The sequence below is a fragment of the Prionailurus bengalensis genome, chromosome X, assembly GCF_016509475.1.
Source record: "Prionailurus bengalensis isolate Pbe53 chromosome X, Fcat_Pben_1.1_paternal_pri, whole genome shotgun sequence".
Lineage (NCBI taxonomy): Eukaryota > Metazoa > Chordata > Mammalia > Carnivora > Felidae > Prionailurus > Prionailurus bengalensis.
In genome coordinates, this window is record NC_057361.1 from 13,941,889 (window position 1) to 13,960,640 (window position 18,752).

The 18,752-nt window shown below is 47.5% G+C and overlaps 1 protein-coding gene across 2 annotated transcripts in view; it reads left to right on the forward strand.

The window, feature by feature from the left end:
- The window catches only part of NHS (NHS actin remodeling regulator), a 339,891-nt gene that overhangs the window by 99,731 nt on the left and 221,408 nt on the right, over positions 1–18,752 (forward strand). The gene's annotated exons all lie outside the window — the stretch shown is intronic.

An 18,752-nucleotide genomic window follows, 5' to 3' on the forward strand; every position in this document is an offset into this window, starting at 1 on the left:
CCTCCATGTTCTTGTTTGTCAAGAGCAAACACTCCTATCTCGTGGAATGAAGAACACTTTGCCAAATCTTCAGTAACCTTGCTCTTGAGCACTAGCACTGAATCTCACAGTTGACTTCCAGTAGCTTCCAAGGGATTTTTCCAGTCAAAATCAGGACCCTCAACCCTAACTTCCAAGATGAGTTCTGTACTGGTTATTAATATTCATCTTCTACCTGTTCTGTCAATGGTTGGGCTTCATGTGGGGACTGAAGCTATTTTAGGTTCCGTGGATTGTGTGGAGATTTGTATTCCGGATGTGGTGTTGACAAAGGTCTGGTACTACGTTCTTGTATTAGAGCAATCGATGGGCATATTTCTTGGAGCCAAGGTCAGTGCCTGTTTCTTTGATTCTCCTCCCAATACCTAGCACCTGGTAGACTCTCAGTTAATGTGACCATGGACTTAAGGTCTGTCTGCAGTAGCCTCTTTGATACCTCAAAGGTTTCCCCCTTCTTCTCAAGTCAGGAGGGAAGGATCTTGAAGCATCTCTTTAGATTAAACAGATTTTTGTAATCTAGACCAGCGCTGTCCAATAGAACTCTAGGTGGTGATGGAAATATTCCGTATCTGTGCTGTCCATCATGGTAACCACTGGCCACTATGGCTATTGAGTGCCTACCATGGCGTTAGCACAACTGAGGAACTGGATTTTTAATCTGCCTTAATTTTATTTAAAATTTTAATGAATTTAAATTTAAATTTGAATGCCACAGTCGACTCTGCAGCTCTAGATATGACTTCTGAGACTTTCCACTGACGTGATTCTGATGGTAAAGAGAATTAATACCTAGATGGTTTGGGGTTCAAGTTTCCAAGTACAGAATTACTCTGAAGCTTTAGCTGAAACACGCGTGATGATTTGGCATTTATGATATGTGTGAATTTGCTCTTCATGATAGGTATGTCCTACCTACCCTGGAGCAAAAGGGATGGTCTAGGAAGATGGGTCCCTGACTTTCTTAGCACTTGCTACTGTCTGCTCCTGGGAGTTCATGCATGCCGGTTGAGATAGATGAATGCATTGCAAGTAAGCTCCCTTTCAGCTTTGACTTTACATTCCTCCTTTTTTTAGTGTAGCCTGAGAATGAAAGCATCTCATCCAGCACCCGGCGTTAGGAATGACCTCCTGGCCGGTGTGCCATGCAACCCTCCTATGTGATTTAAAAGAAAATTCTCCCCCAGAAAGCTCTTCAAGTGCATTTAATGAATAAAGTGCTGTCTGTAACTTTCTGTGACATTTACTTTAATAAGCTGTGGGAGTGATTTAGTGATCGGTGGGCACTGACATTTGAAGAGGAAAAGACAAACTTTGCTGCCTCTGACGTGGCTTTTTTTTCTTCTCTTTTTGCTTCTGGCCTTGCATCCATGGGAACTTTGTTTCTGGAAAGAGATACTGTGTTTGCCGGATTTGGGGAGTCACTTGCTTATTTTTTCTTTCAGCACGTAGCCACAAATTAATTTCCCCTTTGTGCGTCTGATAGTGAAATTATTTGTAGTGAGTAAAGTATGTTTTCCATGGTATTCGAACTGAGGAGCGTGCACGTGAGTGCGCGCGCACTCCCGGGCTTTTCGGCAACAAGGAATTTGTCCCATTTTGCTTCGAAGAAAAACACATGGAAGAACGCTTAAAAAGGCAGATTTAAAAATACACATCTATAACTACAACTTTAACCACGTGTATATATCTGTGTGACTACCACCCTGAAGAAGATCTAGAACACTGTCAGCATCCCCACGAGGTCGTGTCATGCCCCCTGCCAGTCTGTGTATTCCACCCAGAGGTAACTCCTCTTGACTCCCGTCACCATAGATGAGTTTTGCCTGTTCTTGAACTTCGTATATATGGAATCACACACAGTGTATTTTCCAGCAATAGGTTCATGAGATTCATCCGTGTTGTGGTGTGGATCAGTGCTTTGTTTTTAATCGACGTATAATAATCCATTATATCAACATACCACAGTTGATTTGTCTGTTTTTCCATTGATGGATGTCTGGGTTGGTTCTAGCCTTTGACTATTATGAATAAAGCTGCTGTGAATATTCTTGTACTTGTCTTCTGATAGGCTTTTTCACTCCCTTCTTTTAGTATATACCTGGGAATGAAGTTCCTGGCTTATCAGATTAAAGGCAAAGTTTTGTTGTTCTGACAAGGATCCAATCTAACAGCAGTCAGAAGCCCAGGATCTATCTTGGTCCTCTGTCATTCCCAGGATGAGGCCCTTATTCCGGTGGTCCAAGATGACTGACCATCATGTTCACATTCCAGCCTTGCACCCACCTAAACGTGTAGGAAAGGGGGATAGATATTGGGGCATCACGCACAGTCTCTCCCACAGCTTACCTCTTGGGCTTGGCACATTCCCCATTTGGGGGGAGTGAGCACGCAGGTGTCAGTGTTGAGCTCTTTTACTTCCTAGTTCAGGAGAACCTCTGAGAACTTTTCTCGACTCCTTGGAACAGTTACACCAATCATCCCACCTAAACTCTTCTACCCAGCCTGGATATTGTTAACTCATCATTTGTGTGGTCTTAGAATCCTTGCTTCTTCCCTCTGAGCCTCTGTTTTGTCATCCATAAAATGGGAATAAAAAATGCCTACCTTGAAGAACTATTTGAAGTAACAGAGATAATATATTTTACACCCAATAGAGCTGGAGCCCCACATGGTCCACTCCTGATATACTGTCACAATAAAAAAATATCTAGCAACCAGATGATTAAATATAGTTCCTGTTTCTCAAAATGCTAAAAGGGATCCAATTTAGAACTTATAGCAACAGTTCTCACCACACACACGCGCGCGCGCGTGCGTTCACACACCACCCTCCCAAACCTGCCTCACTTCGTCTCTCAAGCACACCTAAGCACGCTGGAAGGTTATTACTCTTCTCGCCCTCAGTTCTTCTCAGTGCTCCTAGGCTCTCCCAGCCTGTTTCCAAGATTCTGCCTAGGTACGTGCTTATCTGTCATCCCGCTTCCCTTTTCTTGCCATCCTCACTCTTTCCCTCTCAAGTAAATCTCAGGGAAAGAGGCTGTGGTTATTTTTCAGTCATCAGTGTTTGCACTAGTGTTCCCTGTAACATATGTCAAGTATCTGTCACATAGTAGACCATCAATGGTTGCTGTTTTCGTTACCATCCAGATGACGAACAATGTTTGCTCTCTTTGCTTATCTAGGACCCTCTTTTTGTTTTCTTTTAGAGAGTGTGTGTGTGAACAGGGGAAAGGGGCAGAGGGAGAGAATCCCAAACAGGCTCCATGCTCAGCATGGAGCCCCACATGGGGCTCAGTCCCACGAACCTGGAATCATGACCTGAGCCCAAATCAAGAGTCAGTTGCTCAATCAACCGAGCCATCCAGGCGCCCCTCTCTAGGATCCTCTTAAGAGTTCATGTAGAGGTGAGTGCCACTAAGGTTGACTCTGAGAGCTGGGGTGTGTGGCGGGCAGGCTCTTGTGGGTCATAACAACTCCATGCAGTTAACAGAGTATGTGAATTTCATCCATGCCCTCATTTAATTTATATACATTTAGTGGTTGACTGATAGAGTTGAACACCTTTGAAAGAATTGACAGAAAAACATACCACATATGATGAAGGAAATAAACAATAAATACGATCAAAGGGAAAATAAACCCAAGGCCCAAAAATGTGTACCCCAAGCTGATGTTCATCTCCGAGGCACTGGGGAAACTAGAGGTATGTGACTGACCAGTCTCACAGTTATTTTCAGGAATAACCATGGGATAATGCTCGTCCAGGTATAGAGTGTTTGAGAGACGTGTGGTAGAATGAGCTGGATGCCCTTTTTTTTTTTTTTTTTTTTTGTTGTTGTTGTTGTTGTTGTTGTTTTGCCTGATCTCTGCATTTGCTGCCCTTACAAGTTGGCTTTGAACAGAAGAGGCACAATGCTATCAGCTCCCAAGATCTTGCTGGGTCTCAAATACTCTTAATCACTTGTTATTCATCGTGAACTCCTAGTGAGTTTTTGGTATCCCGAGAACTATTAAAAGATGAGCTTTTTTGTAACATGTTTGGGTGCTGGCTCCCGGGCTGTGGTTGTGTCTTACCAACTCTGTGCTCAGTGACATCAACTCGGTAGCTTGAAATCAGCCAAGGTGTGAATATTTATACCACAGAAATTAGCAAATGCTACAAATCTGGGCTTTCACCATCCCCCCCCCTTTGGAAAGTCAGTTGTTAAACATTTACTATCATATTGCTGGTACTGAGTGCGTGATTATGTCAAAATAGATGCCATTGTTCGGAAAGACTTAGGGAAATAATTACCAGGTATTCTGTGGATTCAAAGGTGCTGTGTGAAATTGCAGAAGAATTTTGGCTAATGCTTATATCAGATCTGGGAACATCAGTGAATCTATCAGAATTTTAGACTGGAAAGCTCAAAGGTTGAACGTTGTGATGAATGTTCCTGGTGGGTTTGAAAATCATATGGGAGAAAGGAGGTTGGAGTTTTCCGCTGACACTGGAAGGAGAAAGCCTAACAGCGCCCAGGGGTGAGATTCTGGAGCACTCACCACGGGGCAGCATAGAGTTCAGCTGAAATGATCCTTTATGACACATCCCTCTATGAGAGAGACAGGTTGACAAGGGACCAGGAAGTGTTGTCTCTATACAGCTGAAGCCCACATCATAGTAACTCAGCTGACAAAGCATCCTTTGGCTCTCAATTATGAAATCAACCAACACTTTGATCTCTTCAAGTTCAATACCCAAGGCTGATGTGTCCACGACAGCCAGAGAGTTGTCCAGGATCAAAAGTTACCACTACCCCAAATATGCTTTGAATGTGCTTAATCATCCAGTGAGCTCTCCAGTCTTTGTAGTTCACTGAGGATCCATCAGTTTAGAAGAGTGGCCAATAATCTAGGCTTTGGAGCCTTTGAACTGGGTTGAAATCCTGCTCCTACCACCTACTCCCTGGGTGACCTTGGGAAAATAGCTTTACTTTGGCTTTCTCGTCTCTAAAATGGGTATAACAATAATATTTAACACACAGCTTTGTGGAATTTCTGCTGCCAACGTTCGGTGCCTACTTGTTCCCAGTTGGAAGGATGAGAGGCAAGTCAGTGATCTCGTAGGGAGCTCCTAACATGTTTTAGCTAGATGACACAGTATTGCTGCCCAGGTAGCAATTTGTCCAAGTCCTTCTCTGTGAGGTAAGCTTCATTTCCTCTACAATGCTTGACACTAACTAGTAAACTTACTTTCCAAACGTTTTCTCAAACTGCAAAATAGCTCACAGGTGCTGACAGTCTGGCCCCGAGGCTTTTTGGTCTGCCCCTCATGATGTCTTCCAGGGCCAAAGATGCCACGTCTAGGTTTTCTGAACCACAGATCATTACCAATGGGTACCTGTTGAGGACATCCAGGAACCATGTTTCCCAGGCTCTGGGAGTAGCCGTGGAAGACCCCTGCAGGAGTGAGGGCACAAACATCACTTGGGAAGCACCCAGTCAGTGGGCACGGAGCTGGGATTCATACCTGGTGACATTGTGGATTAGAGAGCCTTCTCTAGGGCCAGGTGAACGGTGGCTGGGATTTCCAGGGGATAAGAGATAACGCCGGGCAGCAAGCATAGCCCCTTTATTCAGTGGCTTTCTTAGGTGCTCCAACAGCTCGTGGGTACATGGAGTTAGCATGTTCTCCGGGGGCATCTGCTCTAGTGGCCCTCATCCAAACAAGGCTGTTACTGCCCCAGCAGCTGTGAGAGTCACCATCATCGTCATCACCGTCGTCACCATCTAGCTGCCATTTATAGTATCCGTCCTGGAATTCTTAACTTTTACTTGAACCACGGACCCTTTTGGCAATCTGATAAAATGTAGGGATCCCTTTTCAGAATAAGGTTTCTCAAAGCGCAAAGTACAATCCATAGGCTTATCGCTGAAGCCAAGTATATTGAAACACAACTATCAAAATATTTTTATCTTTTATTTTTTTTTAATGAAAAAAATGTTAATGTTTATTTTTGAAAGAGAGAGACAGAGCATGAGAGAGCATGCAAGCATGAGCGGGGGAGAGGCAGAGAGAGAGGGAGATGGAGGATCCAAAGCAGGCTGCAGGCTGTCGGCACAGAGCCCGACGTGGGGCTCAAACTCTTGAACTGTGAGATCATGACCTGAGCTGAAGTTGGACGCTTAATCGACTGAGCCATGCAGGTACCCCTCCAAATATTTTGTAAGTTAGTGATATTTTAATAGATGTACACTTCTTGATTAATACATTAAATCATAAGAATTAGTGATGAATCCAATGACCATTGTAACTTGAAGTAATAGTGCTGTGGAATAGGATTTCAAGGTATTAACTATAATGGAATATGAAAATACCCATAATCTCTGTTGGCAACAAACTCACAACTACTGCTAATATCTCCGCAGTTTGTTGCCTCCATTCATAATTGAAGAAAATACCAGATTTCAGTCACAAATTCACAGAAGAAGACTACACACGGTTTCCTTGACCGAGCTAAGAAGCTGTGTGTCAGACGTCGTGCTAAGTCCTGAACGGACGTTATTCGTACCCTTTACTACAGCCCAGCAGAGTTGGAGTTGTCATTTCCCATTTTGCAGATGAGGAAAGCGAGGCTCGGAGTCGGACTGACTCACGCACTCAGGGCCGCACGCAGGCCTTTGTGACACCAGAGCGCGGGTTCTCTCTCTGACGCCCCGCATGCCCCGAGCTGCAGTTGCCCCCAAGGCTTTGAAAAGCCCTTGGCAGGGGCATTCTTTCCTGGATTGTCTGTATTTCTCTGAGAAGAGAGGCTCCTATCTCTCCTGAAAGCCTGGCCTCTGGGAGCATCAAGGAGTCTTTATAACTCTTGGGTGTCTGGGGCCACGTTTGGGGAAGTCCCCACAGCCCCCAGCAGACAGTCAGGGCCTCTTCTCATTTTGGTAGCTTGACAGCCGCGGTCGGAATATTTACGTGATGGAATCCCTATGTACGCACGACTAATCAGGGCATTATTATTTTAAAAACTAGCGGTTAAACATTTGCCCTTGAACATGCCCCTTTGCTCCTCATGCCTTCCCAGCCCTCACCCCTTCAAAAGAAAGGCTTTGAACAACTGCCTGGCGATGGGAGGGGCCGCGTTACCTTGGTGACACAGGTGTTGGCTGACTTGCTTGTCGTCCATCGCCCACCCCCTTCCTGGGCACCGACGCTATTGTTAAATGTACATTTTATTGTGACTCAGGTATGATGAGGCCAACAAATCAGGAGATGGTTGGCCACGAAAAGATAGTTTGTTAGTCACAGAGCCCAAGAGGAGAGACCAGCCGTGCCATGGGGCGGGGCGGTGGGGTACACGGACAAGCACCGGGGTTGATCAGGAAGGAACGGGTGGACAAAGGAAGCAGATTTGGATTGGCCAGTTTGAATAACTGTAGTGAGCTCCGGAAGATAGGAGCTGGTTGTGTAGCACCTGACCCGGCGTGATTAGGGCGGCGCGGAACGGCCTGGAGTTGTGAGAGCGTCACAAAGGAGGTGGATGGGAGCCTGACCGTGGATTGGCTAGCCTGTGTAGGAGAAACATGCTCCCAGGTGAAATGTTGGCTCGCGCTCGGAGTTCGCTAGCCCTGGCTGAGGCAGTCCCTCCGAGGTCATCAATGCCCCAGATGTGAAAGCATCAAAAACACAGACTAAAAAGACGGATCGCCACAGGAGCCGACACTGGTTTCGGAATGGGACGCAGGAGCGTGACACTGCGGTAGTTTCCAAATCAGTGCTGTGACATGCCCCCACCCCCCTCCGCCGCCTTCACCCCCGATGGTGAGAATGTCTCATGGTACACGTACTGGCAGCTACAGCTGTCCTCGGAAGAAGCATGATGGAAAGGAAAAGCTGAGATTTATGGTCAATTTAAAGCTTGAGGCAACTATGCTCCGATAGGTCTACAGAGGTCCCCAGGTTACCTACCCAGCGCCAGGCTCAGGCCTCGGTGCCTGAATTCCAACTTCACAGGGCATCCATCTTAAATTTCTGGAAGCCAGGTGAGCGCTTAGCAAAAATAAACACTCGCCAGTTATTTTTATGCTACCACCGTCTATGTTGCGCTTAAGAAAAGAAATATGCCTTCTAGAGAGTTGTAAACATTCTACACACGAGGTTCATCATTTCGTGGCTCACAGTGGAGGCCAAATGGAATAATCTGCAGACTAAACCCTTTCTTTATCCCCGGGGCCGAGGCGGAGAGCTGTGAGGGCGGCGAGGGTGAAATGGCTTCTGAGGTGCCCTCTGCCTCTGAAATGTACTGACCTGGAGTTTTGCCAGTTAGCCCGGGTTGGATAATAGACTCTTAGATGGCCTACATCGAAGGGATGATAAAAGAGCGGCCCAGCCCTTGATCCCTGCTCCTGCCAGGTTCTAAACAGCATAAGCTATTGGAGGAGTTTCCAGATGGACTGATTTTCAATTCCCCTGAGCCTCAGAAAAACAGTTGGCTGTTAAAGACCGGGACTGCTTTAGCCCGAGGGAGAGAGAGACACGACTTACTGCCTTTCCGATCCTAGGTGTGAGCTGGGGTTTATCCAGGAAAAAGATGGCAGCGCTTTGGATTCTGAACATCAGTGACAGTTTGGAGGCTGCAGAACTTTCTACAGGGCTGAGAGGATCCTGGACAGTGACAGCCTTCCTGCGGAGCAGACACATGGCTGCTTAAAGACTTTGGTGGATTCCAGGGGTGATCGTGGCACGCCAGCCCTCCTCCCCTTGGCCAGGACTAATGCATTACAGGGCATGACTTGGCTTCCTAAGGATCAGCATATCAGGCGGGGGAAGATGATTTAGCTGCAGGAATTAAACGCAGATCACTCTGAAGCGTATGTTTCCCCAGCACCTAGTGTGGTGTCTACGTGTACTAGGTGCTCAGTAAAGGGTGGTTGAGCAAATGAACGAACGCTTGTTTCATATATCCTATAGTGGCCAGACAACCATCTTGCCTGTTGTTTCTTTTTCATAGTGAGAGTTGTCCAAAAATGGAATGGAGTGTGTTTTAAGATTTAGTATTAAAACCTCCAAAGTGTCCAAGCTGTTTATTCTAAAATAATAATAAAAGTAGTAGTAGTAATAGTAACGATCAGTCAGCCATGGCTGTGTAACAAATGAGCCCCCAAATCAGTAGCATACAGCAAGAAGTGTGTAGTCTCAGGCTTTTTGTTTTGCACATCAGCTGCAGTGAGTCTACTTAAGCTGTGGGTCTGCAAGTTGGCTCATCTAGTCTGGGTTTGGCTCTAGTCTCTGGGTTTGGTTCCAGTCGGCTCCACATGGCTCTCATCCTTCTGGGACTGGTGGGCTAACTCTGGGGCATTTTCTTTTCACAGCAGTGGCAGAAGCCCAAGAGGGCGAGTCCCAGAGCATAAGCCCATCTTAAGCTTTAGCTCACATCAGATTTTCCAACTTCTTCTTGGCCAAGCAAGTCATATGACCAAGCCCAAAAGCCATGGGTGGTGAAGTATACGCTGCCTTCAGTGGGACCATGAGGGAAATGAATAATCACCGAACGGTAATCCAGACTCTGATAATAGCCACCGCGTGTTGGAGGTTACTCTGTGCCAGCCATCGCTCTGAGCATTTTACGTGAATACGTGGATTTTATTATCACGACAGCCTTTCGGGGGTAGGTGCTGTTATGTTTAAGCTCCATTTGACAGATAAGAAAGTTGAGGCACAGAATTGCTGACGCGCTTGCCAGAGGACACACATGTAGGAGGCAACTGAGCCAGGATTCACACCCGGCGGCGCGATCCCAACACCTGCTCTCTTCACCACGCTGGCCTTCCACGGTAGACGGCAAGAAGCGTGCTTAATGACTTTGGAGTACCTTAATGTCTGTGACATGCTAGCACAGGGATTGGCTTGTTTAACTTTGGTGGGAGCCCAGGTAGGGGAGGTCTTGCTCTCTCCCATTTTCACACAGCTGGGGAGCGGCTGAGCCTGTACGGAGTCCCTGGCCCCGCTCTGTGAATAAGGAGCAACTCAGCAGTTGTCAAGCTACTTTTGCTTTATAATTCTGCGTTTAGTCCTTGGGAGGCTTCTAATTTAGGGCTCCCACTCCACAGGGCAGCCTTTTACTTTACTTACTTACTTATTTTCTGGCCCGGGGATCTGTGCCCTGGTTCCCTGGCACGGGATTGATGCCGAGTCCTTCGTTTCTCATGACATGACATGTCCCCGAGTGTCCCTGTCCCTCCCCCATGCACCCGCCCTCACTCTCTTCCTCCCTGGGCGCTGTGGCTGTCCCATGGTGTCGGGTTACAGGCTCAGAAGGGCGAGGCCAGCTCAGTGGCTGTAATTTTAGCCCCTGATGAAAGACCAGAGGAAGTGAAGGGGACTCTTTCAGGCGTGTTAACAGGTGTACCCAAGCCACAAGTCTCCGTGTCCCGCAGCCAGGGAGGACGCACAGCCCCGGGGGTGTTTGGTCGCATGGAGACCCAACAGCCCCAGCTGGAAGTCCACACTTTAATACGGTGTCTGGGTGTGAGCACCTTGTTCACCCCAAAGCCACCGGTTTGAGGGCGCTCCAGGGAGTTGGAAGTTCCCGGTCTCCGAATACTGTGCAAACCAGCAGCTCTGAACATAACCCCGTGCTTGCTCCTCGTCAGCTGGGGGACTTGGGCCAATAGATTCTCCTGTCCTTGCGACTGGTCTGAAAATGTCTCCAAGCCGACAAAAATCCGGTTAATGTATTCCTCCTCACCTGAGTTCTGCTGTCATCTCACCTGCCCCTTCCCTCCCACCTCCCAACTTCTTGCCTTTGAGAATCTGACCGTTCTACCCCTGTCATTCAGGAGTTTCCGCTGAAGGTAGATTCCCGTACACAGGGCACAGATGATCGAGAAAGGACAAGCAGAGGGGAACGTTCCTCTTATTTGGCCCATGGCCCGACATTTCTTAACCCATTGCCTGAATTCTCTTGCATACTAAAGTCGGGGCCGATCTCCAAGACACTGGAAACTTCCAAATGCTTCCAGCCCCTTGCCCCCCATTCTGATGACTTCAGTCAGGATGACATTTGGGCTTGAGAGCTACATTTTTCTATGGGGGGGGGGATGAGCGATTTATTGCCTCTCTGGGCAGGCGAGGCCTCCTGTGGGTGTGAGGGGGGCGTGGCAGGTGGTGGAGATATGCCTTCCCTCCTGGTCCTGGAAACCTGGCCTGGGGCTGGGGTTTTTAACTTTACTATGGACCCCTGTGGTGGACTGGTGAAGCCTGGACCCTTGTCACACTGGGATTTGACAATATAAAAATACCTGGAATTACAAGGGACCAAGAGTTATTAAATATGGTTACTGAAGAAATATAGCTATTAAAATGTGAACTTGTGACATAGTAAAATATGAGCTTCTCATCAACCCACTGATTATCAAGGTCTAGTTGAAGGGGTAAAGGAGTGATCTTTGGTGGCACCTGTAACAACAGTTACTATGATATGAAAGTGCCTGTCGTTTCCTTTTTTTTTTTAACGTTTATTTATTTTTGGGACAGAGAGAGACAGAGCATGAACGGGGGAAGGGCAGAGAGAGAGGGAGACACAGAATCGGAAACAGGCTCCAGGCTCTGAGCCGTCAGCCCAGAGCCCGACGCGGGGCTCAAACTCGCGGACCGCGAGATCGTGACCTGAGCTGAAGTCGGACGCTTAACCGACTGAGCCACCCAGGCGCCCCTCCTTTTTCTTTTTTTTTAACTTTTAAAAAATGTTTATTCATTTTTGAGAGACAGAGCACACAGTGGGGCAGAGAGAGAAAGGGAGACAGGGCATCTGAAGCGGGCTCTGTGCTGACAGCAGAGAGCCCGGTGCAGGGCTCGAACTCACAAACCACGAGATCATGACCTGAGCTGAAGTCGGACGCTCAACCGACTGAGCCACCCAGGCGCCCTGAAAATGCCTGTGGTTTCTATTGGTGATGGAGGCATAGGTCCTGCTGATACCGTTATGGTTTTTGCTTGCATGCATAACTGATAGAAATGTGACGTTTCAGTTATAGGTGAGTGAAATCAAATTTTAAAATTCGCCTCTGAATTCTCAGACCCCCTGAATTCTAGGTTAAGGACCCCTGGTGGAGAATCAGGCTGCGTGATGGTTTGTAAGTTCTTTGAGGGCAGGTATTCTACTCCTCCCACTTACATACTTTAATTCTGTTTAATTTTGTAAAATGTCAAACATATAATAAAGTCACCAGAACAATATGATGACTCTCCCCCAGGTCCCCATTTCCCCGCTTTATCTGCTATCAACTCAAAGCTAATTTTTGTCTCACCTACTTCCCCTTCCCAAAGTATTTTGAAGCAAATCCCAGACTATGTAATTTCATCGCAGATTTTGATTTATAAATAGCAGATGGGCCACTAAATCTTGATGGATTGTGGGAGGGTTGATTGAGAAGTGCCATTAGATTGATTCACAAGTGCTGTTCCGGTTCCCTTCGGGGATCAGTATCCCAGGAATGTGGACTGGCGTCAGAGAACCCTGTTCCCAGTCACTGTTCTGTGCTTCCCAGCATGTATCTAACGATGTATTACTTGTTTGTTCACTTTGGCGTACGTTTTCTGTCTCTTTCCACCACGATGTAAATCCCGGGAGAGAAAAGGCTTCGTCTGCCTGCCCGCAGCTGCACCCCCCAGCTCCCAGCACAGTGCATGGCATATAGTAAGTGCTTAGTAAATGATGCATTTTGAGTGGGTGAGTGGCTGAAAGAAGAAAGGTGGGCTATGGGGAGGTGTGAGGTTGCTACTCAAAATGGTGTCTCTGGTGATGTCTTCTGGAAACATGCTCAAAGTCCAGAATCTCGCGCCCCACCCCACACCTACTGCATCAGAATCTGCATTTTAACAAGATTCGCAGGTGATTGTGTAGGGACCGTCACAGTTTAAGGAGTGCTTGTCCCCCTTAACCCGGAGGACTGACAATGCCAGCCCGGAAGAGCCTCCCGCTGTGATTTCCAGGACCTCGCCCACCAGGAGGGCAGGACAGGGCAGGGAAATGTACTCACTGTGGGTCACTAGTTCACTGTGTGAACCCTGGTTTGCCCACTGAATGGTTCTGTAGGCCTCGATTTTCTCATCTGAAAAGTGGGGTGCATGAGCCGTATCTCGTAGCATCATAGAAAAGTTAAATGAGGTAATGACTCCCCTATGGGGTACAGAGCATACTTTGGATAACTCCTAGGCTAATTCCCCATGGCTGTCTTTCCAAAATGTGAGGGAATGACATTTGTTCGTCTTTTAAAAGTTCTGATGACTTTGACTTGTTTTGGAAATCTTTTCCCTCGTCTTTGATCATAATCACGGAGAAGGCTTGGAAAATGCGTGAGGTGGGAAGAGCCGTTTGGTGCCTTCACCATTGCACCTTTCCCCTGTTTTCTGTGTCATCTTTCTCCTTCCAGGGCGTCGCATGCCCTGTCTCCTAAGATCCTGCTCCCAGGCAAAACATCCAGTATTAGTGATCACACAGCATTCCATTCCCTAAGAACTTGGGGCCTTTGATTGTGGAATTTAAATTTTTCTCCCCTGATGTAGGTATTAGAAGACTGGTGGGGGAAATCTTAAAAAACAAAACAAAACTTTGCATATGTTTTCACGTGGGCAAGAGTCATGTCACATGGACATGGGCCTGCTTCAGCCCTGGGTGTGATCACGTCCACTTCTTGTAGTTGTAACCTTGACTAAGAGGCTCAAGTTAGTTCAGCTCAAGGGTAGTCGCACCCTTTGGGGCAATCTGCCCTTTTAACCTCACTTTTCCCTAATCTGGAGGGATTTCAAGCAACTGGCCCATGCAGGGAGGCGGAACTCAAACTTTTTAATAACTACAGACAGAGAGTAGTCATGGCCAAGGTGAATGTTCCTCGCTGCCCCCCTCCCTACCAACACTCCCCAGTCTGCCTCACACATCCGTTACATGGTACACTGTGTTTACCTGGGGCTTGTTCCAACAGAGCTCAGCAATCCTACTTCTATCTTGGCCTGGCTGTGTATTTACATGGTAAACATTTCTATAAAAGAAAGGGAAATATTCTCTTTAAAATATCTTATAAAAATTGCCCTTTGGAGATGAGTGGATAGGAAAGAGCAAACATTCCATATTTATGAGATGAGTCATTTTATAAAAATGTTACCTGCAGACCAAAAACTTAATAATACTGCTTATAGTACAGTAATACTTAGGTTTGCTTACAATTCTGTATATATACAGATCCTTTCCTATACATCATTTTATCTAAGCTTCTCAGCAGTCCAATAAGATGAACACTGTTAGCTCCATTTTAAATGTGAGAAAATCAAGGCTTAGAAAGGTTATGTAAATGCCCAATGGGATACCCCTAGGCAGTGTGAGAGCAGGGATATGAGCCTAGGTCTTCTGACTGAAAACCAAATAAATGCCTATTAGCATATATCAGCCAATAGTAACATATAAGTCAGGTGTAAATTCATTGGTACATAGCTGCCTCAAAATGCTCGTCCCATTCAGCATTTGACCAGGAAAATGGAACCACTCTAGGAATTTCACACAGGGAGAATTTAATACAGGGAATTGGTCACACTGCCCATGGATGAGCTGAGAAGCCAAACAGAGAATGGCGAGGTAAGCCAAACAGAATGGCGAGGTAAGCCAGAGTTCAGCAACAGCAGGAAGCTGCTACCACTCTTAAGCTGGAGGGAGAGAGGAAAGAAGCAATACTACCAGAACCCGAGGGCTGGAGGCCCCTTAAGGAGGTCAGAACTGGTGAGCCAGCCTGGTGGGAGTTGGGACCCGCGAGGAGACATGGCCGTGGACTAAGAGTGAAAGGAGAGATACCCTGACTTCTCTCCTCCTCCCACCCTCCAGCCTCCTCTCGGTGCCTCCCATTGGCTGAGCCTTGCTAGAAGCCGGTGGACCTGGAAGTTAGAGCCCACGGGGTGAGCCCTGCTTGTGATGCCCAGCAGAGCAGGGGAGGATAATGAGTGGATCTGGGGGTAACACGTCCAGGGTCAGCATGGCATCTCCTACTCCTAGGTGTGGGTACACTCCCAGAACTAAGTTAATGCCTTCAGGGTTTCCTCCTCCAGGGAGCCCTGTTTTCCCCTGGTTCCTTGATGGCGTTCCCCCCCCCCCCCCCCACACACACACACATTTGCCTCCTCGCCTGTCCTACAGCTTTGTCAAGCGATTCATTTCTTCGGAACCAAAAAAAAAAAAAAATGGAGTTGCTCAGGAGTTTGCAAAGGTGAGAGAAAGTGGTTTAGATTGGTCCAGTTGCACACTGAGGCCCAGACAGAAACTTGTGTTGCTTTTGGGACCCAGAGACCAAAGCTCCAGTGACCCAACAAAGGACTGCGTCAGTGGGTATCTTGGCAAGCAGATGTCAAAGAGAACCATGCCAAGTGCCCTGCCAGGAGAACTGCTTTGGCAACAAGCTGATAGACCCAGAGGACTGGCACACGTCACTCATTCTTCTGGATACTACTCGATTAGCCGGATTAAAATACTCATTTCAACCTTTGTAGTATTGTGAGGTCCTCTCCCTGTTTGCTGCATTTTGCAGAATTGTCGTCTTCCTCTGCTCGCTGCCCTCCCCCCACCCCCAGGGTTCTGTTTTCCATGTGTGTTTCTGCCTTACAGGTAAGCTTGTTTACAGGATCTTTTTTCTCTCTTTCCACAACCTTCTGTGTAGATAATTGGAGACATCTGATGCCCTTAAACCAGAAATGGGAAAACCCTGGCATAAATAAGAAAAAATCATTTCTGTGGTTCATAGCACAGTTTTGTGAACTCTTAGCAGTGAAAAGGGAAACTCACGGTCATTTGGGTTCGTGATTGGGAAGAGATAAAAGGGAAACCCTACACCTCATTCAGGGCCAGGCTCACAATGGGTTCTCAAAAAAAGAAATGCTTGCTGAATGGGTGGGAACACGCAAAATGTACAGTACCCCGTTCATTTCCTTCGACAGGTGCCTTTTTGTTTTTAATACACACGGCAGCATTTGATAGCAGGGCAACTAATGTCTTGGAGTTCTTCTGGGGACTTGAAAAAGCCTAAATAATAAAGTATATTCAAGGTTTTGTTTCAGTTCAGGGAGTTACTCTCTGTACTGTTGGGTTTACGATGAATTTGAGGCTCATGCGTATGTCGAGTCATTTTATCAGCTTGATCGCTTTTATGTTCTGTAGCTTTAAATATTTATTATGCAAGCCTTCAAACAGAGAATAACATAACAGCCGTGTACCCACCGTCCAACTCTATCAAAGCTAACGCTCCTGCCATGCTTGCTTTGTACTCGTCTCGAGAAAGCAAATGTTATCGTTAGAATTGAAAGCCCCCATGTTCCCTGTCTAATCTGATTACCCGCCCCCCGCCCCAGTGGTAACTGGTATCCTCGTTTTTGTGCTTATCAGCCCTCACCTCGATATGTTTCAGTGGTATTACCACATAGGTGTATATTCGAAACCAGAGTTGACATGCTTTAAAATTTGCATAAATCATAGAATATTGCATGTGTCATTCTGTAACTCGCTTTTATGGTTTAAACATATTGGTACGCACACCTCTAACCCTGTGCCTCTGTCACCGCCCCGAGGAATGCTCTTAAAGGAATACCGTGCAATTTATTTTTGCACTCTCCTATCAATGGGTATTTGAGTTACTTTCAGTTTCTTGCTCCTGCGAACAGTGCTGCCACAAACAGTTATGTCAAATGTCCTTACGACACATAGGGGAAAAGGTCTCTAGGCAGTGGATCTCAACCTTTCCTACACATCAGAATCGTCTAGGGAGCCTTTAAAAGTCCCATGCCGGGCTGCGCTCAGCCCAGTGAAATGTGAATCACTCGGGTGGGGGGTGGAAACTAGGCACCTGTATTGTTTTAAAGCTCCCCCAGATAATTCCAACGTGCAGCCAACATTGGCAACCATTGCTTTAGGGTATAGAGCTAGGAATTAAATTTCTGGGGCCGAGGGTTTGTTTCTCTTGAGCTTTTTAGATATTGCCAAATGACTCTCCAAAGTGGCTGTTTCAGTGGCATCTCCTCCCCTCAACTTTATTGATCTTGTCCCCATGGGGATCGCGAAGGAGGTACAGATCTATCCCTTTGATGGCCTCCCACACCTGCCTCCACCCGGTTCGTCCCCTGATAAAATCTTGCCTCGCCCCAAGGTTGCAGAGGAGGAACTGTTCGCACAAAGCGTAACTCAAAGCTCGGGGCACCTAATACCGCATAATTTTGCAATTTAAGGCGCGGCAGTCAAGAGGTTCCTGCCATCCATTCTACTTGGTATAGCTGAACAGTCTTTGCGTGGCATGGTTCGGGGCTCAGCCCTGCTGTGTAGCTTTGGGTATACCAAATGACACATGACCCGGGCCGCGTGGCTGAGCCGCAGGTCCGGTGTGATAGTCCCCTGAGCAGCTGGAGAAACAAAATGTTCAGCCAAGGCCAGACTTCCCTGGTGGTTAGATCAGAGTGATTGTGCAGAAACATCAAAGAGACCCTAGCCTTGACCTTGCTCAAACCATAGCAGTGTAGAAATCTGTGTTAGCCGGATGTTCTCTCTCTCTCTCTCTCTCTCTCTCTCTCTCTCTCTCTCTCTCTCTCCCTTCTAGACAGTTAAGTGAGGCTTTCTAACCTGCTCACCCACTGAAGGCTCATATTATACTTCCTCTCCCTGTGTTGGTGGCAGATACAGAAAACTTAATGGGTGAAATTTGGTGAGGCTGTAATTGTTTTACACTTTGAACGTAGCAACCTGAATCCCTAGGACGGTGACCCCCCCCCCCTCCTGGTATGCAAGTGAGGACCAAAGAATCAGTCCCAAATGTAAGATGCCACACCACGGAGGTTCCTGAATAAGAACTTTGCCTTGGGCCTGTTTGAAAGCGCAACCCAGCACCAGTTGCATTACATCCAGAATCTTCTTACTGTGGGGTGCCTCACCGTACTGTTTTACTCTCCTGCTTACCTTTGTGTCTCCGGTCGGGTTCCCTAGAGGCAGGGCCCGAGACAGGGATTGTAGAGCACGGGACTTGCCGGGAGAGCACTCCAGAGGAAACGTGTAAGGGTGTGAAGGAAGCAGATGGGGAAGGGGACCTCGCTGAGTTACAGTGTGGTGTGAGATCCAGCCTAGCTTTGCTCGGATCTACAGAGAGAAGGCTCTGGTGCACCGCGTCGGCCCATCAGTGGCCGGGACTCCACGGGGAGGCCACGGGCCTAAGGTCCCAGGCAAGGCGGTTCTCATCAGCCAAGGGCAACTCTGACGAGGGGTCAGTTGTGAGCCACTAGCAGCCAGGGCTCACAGCAGCTGGAGGATGGGGCCACGGGCCTGGCGAAAGGGGATCTGGGTGGGGCGCCACTGTCCCCTCCTACACCCTGGGACGGCCGGTGGGCCGGCCACAGGTGATAACACTCCCAGCTCTCGAATGCGGCCAGGTGAGGCTCTGAAGGGAGATGGGCTTCCCGCAGGTGGGGAAGTGAGCGGCATTCTTCTGGCTGCAGGTCTGAGGGTCTCTTTGCTGTTTTAATCTCAACCCTGGAACTGAGTCTGGGACTTGCAGAGTGCCCGGAAGCCACGTCAGCTGTACGTGGAGAAGCGTTCGAAGGCACACGTGTGAACTGATACCCAGGGGCACGTGGCATGATGAAATGAATCCCCTAGTTGATGGGAAAGGAAGGCCGGTGCCTGGGCTCCAGAGATGATTCACAAGCTGGGGCTTTGAGGCAA